An 11812-nucleotide genomic window follows, 5' to 3' on the forward strand; every position below is an offset into this window, starting at 1 on the left:
GTCTTAATAGTATCCTAAAAAGTCAGTGGCTGTGTTTGTGGCAGACTCTACAAGGCAAGGACCATGCACTAAAAATCATTTTCTCCTCTCTTAGAGGTTTAATAGCTCTAAAAATGACTTTGCATCAGTAAGAAAAGTTTGCCTTTCTTTGGCGCTTCCACACACACACACACACACACACCCTCCCATATAACTGAGTTAATGAGTATTCCTTGCTTGCAGCTATCTTTCCAAAGGCAGACACCAAATAGGGAAAAACATTCATCAGTGAAACTTTAAGTAAGAGAATAAGCCAATCCTTTGAAATTTCGGTGATCGGTTCAGGGTGACTTGAGTTGAACATGAGAAGCCATCGGGGCTTGGGGGCCATTTCGATGACTATTAATAGAAGTAACGTCAGCTCTAATAGGTCTTGGATCATATTTCAGTCTGTAGCTCACAAACTCCTGCCGTTAAAAATTCTAAGAATTACTATGCAATTGAGTGTGCAATGAATTTTTTTAATACACGGTTTTGTAGAACACAGTCTGGAGCCACTCTTAAGGTAATTCTGGAAACATTTTAAAAAAGTAAAAAAAAAAATCTAAGTGAGGAAATATTATCACAAAATACTGACTCATGTACAGTATTCTCTGAATCCAAATGATCCCAAAGCACATCATAAAACAGTTAAATGAGTGTGAAAATTTATGTAGGAAGACAGATCGGTATCTCCTCACCATAAAAGGGAAAATGACTCATTCCCCCAAGGGTAAGCTAGCATCCTGCCACATTTTTCAAATGCTATAAAGTTAACTTACTTCCAGTCCCATCTCCAGAAGCTGTAGTCATGTAGCGATAGTGCAGATGAGCAAGAACCCAACACTTGGACCAGAGGAGGGGCTCCTATCTTGGTCAGGCATTATCTAGAACTGGTCTGACTTTGATGCATTAAATTCCCACTCTTACATTTTTTACTTCTGTCCTCTCTCCTTTCTCAGAACCTTTTCAAACTCACTCTGCCTTCATTTTCTATACTAATTATCTAAATTCTGTCATCTGTCACTTTTTTCACACTTTGTCAATAGCCCTAAATCCCTTGCGTCATTGTTCTTCCTTACCCAAGGTATAGTCATTAATAAATTAGTGAGATGCTAAAATCAGGCTGGTAGGGGTGCCTGGGTGGCTCAGTGGTTAAGCATCGACTCTTGATTTTGGCTCAGGTCATGATCTCAGGGTATGAGATGGAGCCCCGAGTTGGGCTCCCTGTTCAGCGAGTTTCAGTCAGCTTGAGTTTCAGTCTCTCCCTGTCTCCCTCTATCCCTCTGCCCTGTGCACATGCTCTTTCTCTCAATAAATAAATAAGAGCTATAATTTGGATTGTGGTGAATTTCCGGGAGGCCTATAATCTCTTTGCAGTGAATGGCATTCTCTTCAATCATGAGAGTCCTAGAAGAGGAGCTAATTTTGTTACTCGAAAAATTAGCAGGTCAGTGGCTAAGATTTACCTTGGACAACTGGAATGTTTCAGCTTGGGAAATCTGGATGCCAAACGAGATTGGGGCCATGCCAAGGACTATGTAGAGGCTATGTGGCTGATGTTGCAGAACGATGAGCCAGAGGATTTTGTCATTGCTACTGGGGAAGTCCATAGTGTTCGAGAATTTGTAGAGAAATCATTTTTGCACATTGGAAAAACCATTGTGTGGGAAGGGAAGAATGAAAATGAGGTGGGCAGATGTAAGGAGACCGGCAAAATTCACGTGACTGTGGATCTCAAGTACTATCGACCAACTGAAGTGGACTTTCTGCAGGGCGACTGCACCAAAGCGAAACAGAAGCTGAGCTGGAAGCCCCGGGTCGCCTTTGATGAGCTGGTCCGGGAGATGGTGGACGCGGACGTGGAGCTCATGAGAACCAACCCCAACGCCTGAGGCCGCTGCGCCCTGAGGCCGCGACCCGAGCCCGAGCCCGAGCGCCCTTCGCCTTCGCCGCAGGCGGGCGGACCCGGCCTCGGCGATGCCTCCCCAGCCGCGGGGGACCAGCCAGGTGTCTGCACCGCACCCCCGGTACTTCGGATTCTGTCCTTTGACCGCGGAAATCGGGGCCTTTCAAATTGTTTTTCTCTTTTCTTATTAAAAATGGCCTTTCTATGAACTGGCAAAAAAAAAAAAAAAAAAAAAAAACATTTTTGTCAAATGTTTCCATAGTCCTCGTCTGGAGTAATTTTAGCCAAACCAGGAATTTGTAATTTTTCTGCACAGTGAAAATATACTATATGCATTTTTACCTTTTTTAAAAAAATATTTTTATTTATTTGAGAGAGAGAGAGAGACAGAGATAGCAACAGAGAGCATGAGTGAGGAGGAGAGGGAGAAGCAGGCTCCCACTGAGCAGGAACCTGATGTGGGGCTCCATCTCAGGGTCCTGGGATTTTGACCTGAGCTGAAGGTAGATGCTTAACTGACTGAGTCACTCAGGTGCCCCACATGTTTACCTTTTATCACTGTCATCTTTGGTTGGCTGCTGAGAAAAGTATATGCCCTTCTCTTTCTGACCCCGATGACCTTAATCATTTGCTATTGGTGCCTAATAAATTCATAGTGCTAATAACCCTAAACCAAATCCATCTAACACTCCCCAAAACATCGTGAGCTAAAGGTCCAACATGGTTAAGCATAGGGGATACGCCCCCAGCCTCTGACAGCTCTGGCTAAATGTGCTGCAATCATCATCACACAATTAAGAAATCCTGTGCCTAGTGACTTGGAATTTTTTTTTTTTTTTCAGATTCAGCTAAACCTTGTCACATTTAAATGATACCCAAAAAGGCCAACATTCCTCTGCAGGAAATGGTGATGCCAACAATCATCAATTAACAACATAAAGCAGGAAAGGACAGTTGAGTTTTTGCTAATGCAGTGGCAGAAGAGGAAGTGGGTTGATTGACAATAAGAAGATTATCCCTGGTTTTTCAATACAGCAGGCAAATGAATATTGCTGATAAACGCACTATCAGCTTATTCTTACAGCCTTGATAACGACTTTAATCTTGACCTTGAAATGGCTTCTCCTACACACAAAGCCTTTTTAAAATGACATTCCATCAAAATAAATAAATAAATAATGAAAGAAAAAGAAGAAAGAAAGAAAGAAAGAAAGAAAGAAAGAAAGAAAGAAAGAAAGAAAGAAAGAAAGAAAGAAAGAAAAAGAAGAGGGAAGGAAGGAAGGAAGGAAGGAAGGAAGGAAGGAAGGAAGGAAGGAAGGAAGAAAAAGAAAACTTTATCTGGTGATGAATTTTTATATGAGTGTTTATTGTGAACCAGTCAACTAAGTGCTTTATCTACCTCTTGTGTCACCTAAGCCTTAGAACAACTTGATAAGAATAACAATTAGCATCCACATCTTACAGATGGGGAAACTGAGGTTTGATGCAGAACAGGTTCTATCTAAGATCAGGGTCCGAACTCCTATGCTGCCTGTCTGAGGTCACAGCCCTCATAGTTTGCGTTTCTGCCATCTGGCTTCCCACCAGCTAACAGTCAGGGCATTTGACTGATAATTATAAAAAGCAGGTACTAAAAATAGTGTAGGGCAAATGACAGCAGGTAATTGATTGCATTTAGGCTATAGGAGCAAGGAAAGGGAAAGTTACAGCAAGTTCCTGCCTTCTCTGTAGGAAAAGCAGGCCATTGACTATGTAATGACATTTAAGGAGACCTTAAAACTTCCTCCGCACAGGTAGTAAAGATCTTTCTCACTAGTCTTCTTTAGAGCAGACATTCTTACTCTTAACCTCCTTGTAGGCTTTTTTTTTTTTTTTTAAGGACACACATATCTTTACTGGATTGATCTGTTTTCTAGGAAATGGAACACGTTAGCTCATAAAATGAAGGATTTAATTCATCCACTAATATCTCTTTTTAATTAACAGAGACACGCATTGAAGTGTTAAGATTATTGGAAAGCGATGTTTTCCCACTCGACTTTGTCAGGTGCTACACGTGCCTGGTTTTTTTTTTTTTTTTTTTTTACTAAAACTCTCTTGCAAGGTCACCTTATTGTCAGACCCGTTGGTTATTTTCATTACTCAGTCTGTACAGTCTTCAACGCTGTTGACATCTTCCTTCATTTGAAATGCCCCCTTTCTTTGGTACCAGGACGCCACATCTCCTTGTTTCCTATTTCTGTGCCTCTTCTGCACCATTTCTCCTGTGAGCTACTCTTTCATACATGCATCAAGTGTTGGAGTTCCTCAGGACTCTACCCCACATCTCTCCTCTTCTCTCTGTCTTCACTCTGGGCCATCTCGTCCACTCATGTTGTTTCAGCTGCCATATGTATACAGACAACCCTGAAATCTCTATCAGAAGCTCAGAGTTCTATTCAGAAGTTCAGATCCGTACAGCAAAATGTCTACCGGACCTCTCAGACATCCATCAGACATCTTGTTCCACAGTCCCCGAAATTCAGTTATTATTCTCCATCTCCCAAACGTATCCATCCTCTGGTATTCTGTATCTCAGTAAACAGTCTGCTAGCTACCCAGCTGCCACAGGAGAAACCTGGGTATCATACATATCACTGCTACTAACATCTATCTTCTGCTCTGTCCATCCTCACTATCACTCACTTAATGCTGATGTCACCTCTCTTCCAGAAGACTGTGGCCAAGTGCAGCCAAGATCCTTATGCTACTTTGTCTCCTTCAGTCCACACTTTGGAAAACCACATATCATCAAAATAAAATTTTATTATTGAAAAGGGGCACTATTGATGTTTATAGCAGGACCATAGACAGAAATTGGATCTGTCCTAGAAAACTAGCACATATGGTCATACTATCAGACTGTAGTTAGACATCTTTCTAAAACACATCCCAGGACACCTGGAGAGCCCATTCAGTTAGGTGTCTGACTCTTAATTTAGGTTCACGTCATGATCTCAGGATCCTGGGGTGGAGCCCCACCTCAGGTTCTGCACTCAGTGAGGAGTCTGCTTGAGATTCCCTCTCCCTCAGCCCATCCCCCTGCTCGCTCTCTCTCATTCTAAAATAATAAATAAACAAATAAATAAATAAATAAATAAATAAATAAATAAATAAATAAAATCTAAAATAAAATAAAACAAAACACATCCCTCACCATGTCATGTCTCTGCTTAAAAGGTATCCATGGTCCCCCATTGCCTTCAGGAAGTAAACCAAACTTCTCCACAAGGCTCTTCATGGTCTGGTCCTGCTCAGCACTCATACTTCATCTCTCACCCATTACCTTCACACACCACACGTCTACCACAGGCTTATTTCCTGCAAGTTCACATACTGTCTCTTGATTCTGGAATGCTTGCACACTCTTGAGTCCTCCTAGAGGCTTTTCCTACTTCTCTGCTACCACATTTCTATGTAAACTGTAAGTTTCAGATTAGATGCTACCTAGAAAAGTTCTCCTAACCCTAAGAAAGGGCTAGTATGCCCCTCAACGTGCTGCCAACACACCTAATATGTATCCTTATCCCTGTGGTACTGTAATTGCTTAGTTTCTTATTTTATCGACCATGAGATCATGCCAGCTGCAAATTTCCTATCTATAAAGGCATTTAAAAGCAGAAAAGTAATTTGTGGGATAGGGTGATAGGGGACTTCTCTTGAAGCTGAATTTAAATAATAAGCATACTATTTTTTACTTATATTTACCATTTACTGTTTACTGCCTGTGGGGGGATTAATAAATACTCCGGGTAGGTAGAAGGTCTAAGACTTCTCCTAAGCCACAGGTTAGTACCACTAATGTGCTAAACCAGTGGCCTGAAAATATTTTTGCTTGAAACCTCTATGCCCCTTTATTTTTTTTAATAAATTTATTTTTTATTGGTGTTCAATTTACCAACATACAGAATAACACCCAGTGCTCATCCTGCCAAGTGCCCCCCTCAGTGCCCGTCACCCATTCACCCCCCCCGCCCCCGCCCTCCACCCCTTCCACCACCCCTAGTTCCTTTCCCAGAGTTAGGAGTCTTTATGTTCTGTCTCCCTTCCTGATATTTCCCAACATTTCTTTTACCTTCCTTTATATTCCCTTTCACTATTATTTATATTCCCCAAATGAATGAGAACATATAATGTTTGTCCTTCTCCAATTGACTTACTTCACTCAGCATAATATCCTCCAGTTCCATCCACGTTGAAGCAAATAGTGGGTATTTGTCGTTTCTAATGGCTGAGTAATATTCCATTGTATACATAAACCACATCTTCTTTATCCATTCATCTTTCGATGGACACCGAGGCTCCTTCCACAGTTTGGCTATTGTGGACATTGCTGCTAGAAACATTGGGGTGCGGGTGCCCCGGCATTTCATTGCATCTGTATCTTTGGGGTAAATCCCCAACAGTGCAATTGCTGGGTTGTAGGGCAGGTCTATTTTTAACTCTTTGAGGAACCTCCACACAGTTTTCCAGAGTGGCTGCACCAGTTCACATTCCCACCATCAGTGTAGGAGGGTTCCCTTTTCTCCACATCCTCTCCAACATTTGTGGTTTCCTGCCTTGTTAATTTTCCCCATTCTCACTGGTGTGAGCTGGGATCTCATTGTGGTTTTGATTTGTATTTCCCTGATGGCAAGTGATGCAGAGCATTTTCTCATGTGCATGTTGGCCATGTCCATGTCTTCCTCTGTGAGATTTCTCTTCCATGATTTTGCCCATTTCATGATTGGATTGTTTGTTTCTTTGTTGTTGAGTTTAATAAGTTCTTTATAGATTTTGGAAACTAGTCCTTTATCTGATACGTCATTTGCAAATATCTTCTCCCATTCTGTAGGTTGTCTTTTAGTTTTGTTGACTGTATCCTTTGCTGTGCAAAAGCTTCTTATCTTGATGAAGTCCCAATAGTTCATTTTTGCTTTTGTTTCTTTTGCCTTCGTGGATGTATCTTGCAAGAAGTTACTGTGGCCAAGTTCAAAAAGGGTGTTGCCTGTGTTCTCCTCTAGGATTTTGATGGATCGTGGTCTCACATTTAGATCTCTCATCCATTTTGAGTTTATCTTTGTGTATGGTGAAAGAGAGTGGTCTAGTTGCATTCTTCTGCATGTGGATGTTCAATTTTCCCAGCACCATTTATTGAAGAGACTGTTTTGCTTCCAATGGATAGTCCTTACTCCTTTATCGAATATTAGTTGACCATAAAGTTCAGGGTCCACTTCTGGGTTCTCTATTCTGTTCCATTGATCTAAGTGTCTGTTTTTGTGCCAGTACCACACTGTCTTGATGAACACAGCTTTGTAGTACAACCTGAAATCTGGCATTGTGATGCTCCCAGATATGGATTTCTTTTTTAAAATTCCCCTGGCAACTCGGGGTCTTTTCTGATTCCACACAAATCTTAAAATAATTTGTTCTCTCTGAAGAAAGTCCATGGTATTTTGATAGGGATTGCATTAAATGTGTAAATTGCCCTGGGTAACATGGACATTTTCACAATATTAATTCTGCCATCCATGAGCATGGAATATTTTCCATCTCTTTGTGTCTTCCTCAATTTCTTTCAGAAGTGTTCTATAGATATTAGGGTATAGATCCTTTACCTCTTTGGTTAGGTTTATTCCTAGGTATCTTATGCTTTTGGGTGCAATTGTAAATGGGATTGACTCCTTAATTTCTCTTTCTTCAGTCTCATTGTTAGTGTATAGAAATGCCACTGATTTCTGGGCATTGATTTTGTATCCTGCCACGCGACCAAATTGCTGTATGAGTTCTAGCAATCTTGGGGTGGAGACTTTTGGGTTTTCTATGTAGAGTATCATGTCATCGGCGAAGAGGGAGAGTTTGACTTCTTCTTTGCCAATTTGAATGCCTTTAATGTCTTTTTGTTGTCTGATGGCTGAGGCTAGGACTTTCCAGTACTATGTTGAATAGCAGTGGTGAGAGTGGACATCCCTGTCTTGTTCCTGATCTTAGGGGAAAGGCTCCCAGTGCTTCCCCATTGAGAATGATATTTGCTGTGGGCTTTTCGTAGATGGCTTTTAAGATGTTGAGGAATGTTCCCTCTATCCTTACACTCTGAAGAGTTTTGATCAGGAATGGATGCTGTATTTTGTCAAATGCTTTCTCTGCATCTAATGAGAGGATCATATGGTTCCTGGTTTTTCTCTTGCTGATATGATGGATCACATTGACTGTTTTACGAGTGTTGAACCAGCCTTGTGTCCCGGGGATCAATCCTACTTGGTCATCGTGAATAATTTTCTTAATGTATTATTGGATCCTATTGGCTAGTTTCTTGTTGAGAATTTTTGCATCCATGTTCATCAGGGATATTGGTCTGTAATTCTCCTTTTTGGTGGGGTCTTTGTCTGGTTTTGGAATTAAGGTGATGCTGGCCTCATAGAACAATTTTGGAAGTACTCCATCTCTTTCTATCTTTCCAAACAGCTTTAGTAGAATAGGTATGGTTTCTTCTTTAAACGTTTGTTAGAATTCCCCTGGGAAGCCATCTGGCCCTGGACTTCTGTGTATTGGGAGGTTTTTGATGACTGCTTCAATTTCCTCCCTGGTTATTGGCCTGTTCAGGTTTTCTATTTCTTCCTGTTCCAGTTTTGGTAGTTTGTGGCTTTCCAGGAATGCATCCATTTCTTCTAGGTTGCCTAATTTCTTGGCGTACAGCTGTTCATAATATGTTTTTAAAATCGTTTGTATTTCCTTGGTGTTGGTAGTGATCTCTCCTTTCTCATTCATGATTTTATTAATCTGAGTCTTCTCTCTCTTCTTTTTAATAAGGCTGGCTAATGGTTTATCTATCTTACTAGTTCTTTCAAAGAACCAATTCCTGGTTCTGTTGATCTGTGCCATAGTTCTACTGGTCTCGATTTCATTGAGTTCTGCTCCAATCTTAATTAACTCTCTTCTTCTGCTGGGTGTAGGATCTATTTGCTGTTTTTTCTCTAGCTCCTTTATGTGTAAGGTGAGCTTTTGTATTTGAGTTCTTTGCAGTTTTTGAAGGGATGCTTGTATTGCAATGTATTTCCCCCTCAGGACTGCTTTTGCTGCATCCCAAAGATTTTGAACGGTTGTATCTTCATTCTCATTAGTTTCCATGAATCTTTTTAATTCTTCCTTAATTTCTTGGTTGACCTTTTCATCTTTTAGCAGGATGGTCCTTAACCTCCACGTGTTTGAGGTCCTTCCAAACTTCTTGTTGTGATTTAGTTCTAATTTCAAGGCATTATGGTCTGAGAATATGCAGGGGACGATCCCAATCTTTTGGTATCGGTTTAGACCCGATTTGTGACCCAGTATGTGGTGTATTCTGGAGAAAGTTCCATGTGCACTTGAGAAGAATGTGTATTCAGTTGCGTTTGGATGTAAAGTTCTGTAGATATCTGTGAAATCCATCTGGTCCAGTGCATCATTTAAAGCTCTCATTTCTTTGGAGATGTGCTTAGAAGACCTATCGAGTATAGAAAGAGCTAGACTGAAGTCACCAAGTATAAGTGTATTATTATCAAAGTATTTCTTCAGTTTGGTTATTAATTGGTTTAAATATTTGGCAGCTCCCACATTCGGGGCATATATATTGAGGATTGTTAAGTCCTCTTGTTGGATAGATCCTTTAAGTATGATATATTGTTCCTCTTCATCTCTCACTACAGTCTTTGGGGTAAATTTTAGTTTATCTGATATAAGGATGGCTACCCCTGCTTTCTTTTGAGGACCTTTCGAATGGTAAATGGTTCTCCAACCTTTTATTTTCAGCCTGTAGGTGTCCTTCTGTCTAAAATGAGTGTTTTGTAGACAGCAAATAGATGGGTCCTGTTTTTTTATGCAGTCTGAAACCCTGCGCCTTTTGATGGGGTCATTAAGCCCGTTCACGTTCAGAGTTACTATTGAAAGCTATGAGTTTAGTGTCATCATGATATCTATTCAGTCCTTGTTTTTGTGGATTGTTCCACTGAACTTCTTCTTAAAGGGGAATTTTAAGAGTCCCCCTTAAAATTTCTTGCAGAGCTAGTTTGGAGGTCACATATTCTTTCAGTTCCTGCCTGTCTTGGAAGCTCTTTATCTCTCCTTCCATTTTGAATGAAAGCCTTGCTGGATAAAGTATTCTTGGTTGCATGTTCTTCTCTTTTAGGACCCTGAATACATCCTGCCAGTCCTTTCTGGCCTGCCAGGTCTCTGTGGAGAAGTCTGCTTTTACCCTAATACTCCTCCCCATAAAAGTCAGGGATTTCTTGTCTCTTGCTGCTTTAAGGATCTTCTCTTTATCTTTGGAATTTGCAAGCTTCACTATTAAATGTTGAGGTGTTGAACGGTTTTTATTGATTTTGGGGGGTGGGGGGGGATCTCTCTATTTCCTGGATCTGAATGCCTGTTTCCCTTCCCAGATTAAGAAAGTTTTCAGCTAGGATTTATTCAAATACATATTCTGGCCCTCTGTCCCTTTCGGCACCCTCGGGAACCTCAATTAAATGTAGGTCTTTCTTCCTCAGGCTGTCATTTATTTCCCTTAATCTAACCTCATGGTCTTTTAATTGTTTGTCTCTTTTTTCCTCAGTTTCCCTCTTTGCCATCAACTTGTCTTCTATGTCACTCACTTGTTCTTCCACCTCGTTAACCCTCGTCGTTAGGACTTCTAGTTTGGATTGCATCTCATTCAATTGATTTTTAATTTCTGCCTGATTGGATCTAAATTCTGCAGTCATGAAGTCTCTTGAGTCCTTTATGCTTTTTTCTAGAGCCACCAGTAGCTGTATAATAGTGCTTCTGAATTGGCTTTCTGACATTGAATTGTAATCCAGATTGTGTAACTCTGTGGGAGAGAGGACTGTTTGTTTCTTTTGAGGTGAGGTTTTCCTTCTCGTCATTTTGTTCAGTGCAGAGTGGCCAAAAGCAAGTTGTATTGGGAAAAGGAGATAAAGAGAGAGAAAAAAAAATGAAAGAAAAGAGAAAAAGAAAAAAGAAAAAAGGAAGAAAAAAAGGAAAAAAGAGAAGAAAAAAAAGAAAGGAAAAAAAGGGGTGTGGAAGCAAATCAAAAAGAAAAAAAAAACATACGGGGGAGTATCTTCTGATTCTCTATAGTTTAAATCCCTTGACTTCCCCTGGAACTGGTCCGTCTAGCTAGTCTTCTGGGGGAGGGGCCTGCTGTGCTGATTCTCAGGTGTTAGCACTTGGGGGAGCTGCTCTGCCCCTGCCTGGTGCAGGGCTCAGTGGGGGTTGTTCACCCCGTGAGGCCCCGGGAGGAAGCCACAGTGGCGGGGGCAGCTCTGGGACCCTGGAGTCAGCCCCCGCAGTAGCTCCGGGGCTCTCCGTCTGCAGGGCCTGGAGGCTCCGGGGCGGGGCCGCTGATCTGCTCAGCTCGGGGCAGGAGCGTCCTCCCTGTCCTGGGCCCTCCCGGCCTCTGCCTGTCCCGGGGGAGGCCGGATCCTGGGCTGTGTCCCGGCGCCCTGTGCTCCGGGGCCTGCGCTGTTGGATTCGCGCTCCCGCCCCGCAGCCCCCTCCGCGGAGCCGCCGTCCGAGCCCCTCCGAGCTGCTCCGGGTCCCGCCGAGCGCTGCAGCCCTTAGGGAGCTCGGCGCACTCTCCCCCGGGGCCCAGTTCCTCTGTTACTGACCCAGGGAGCCTGAGGGCATCCCCGCTCTATGCACCTTTAATATTTATGGATTTTACAGTTCATAAACTATATACATGTTCTATTATGCTAATGTATGATGTATCTTCTAAGAAATAGAAATAAGGAATTTTTTTCTGAAAAGATAGAGGTTCAAAATTTTTCCATATATATCTCAGTTGATCATTATCTGTTGATTCTGTTTGAAGATCACTTTTAAAATGGTTTTTGA

The 11812-nt window shown here is 41.7% G+C and overlaps 1 pseudogene; it reads left to right on the top strand.

Moving 5' to 3' along the window:
• Positions 1-642: 642 nt before the first annotated feature.
• On the top strand, positions 643-2136 carry LOC112908932 (GDP-mannose 4,6 dehydratase pseudogene; annotated as a pseudogene).
• Positions 2137-11812: the final 9676 nt, after the last annotated feature.

Source organism: Vulpes vulpes, chromosome 7 (assembly GCF_048418805.1).
Source record: "Vulpes vulpes isolate BD-2025 chromosome 7, VulVul3, whole genome shotgun sequence".
NCBI lineage: Eukaryota > Metazoa > Chordata > Mammalia > Carnivora > Canidae > Vulpes > Vulpes vulpes.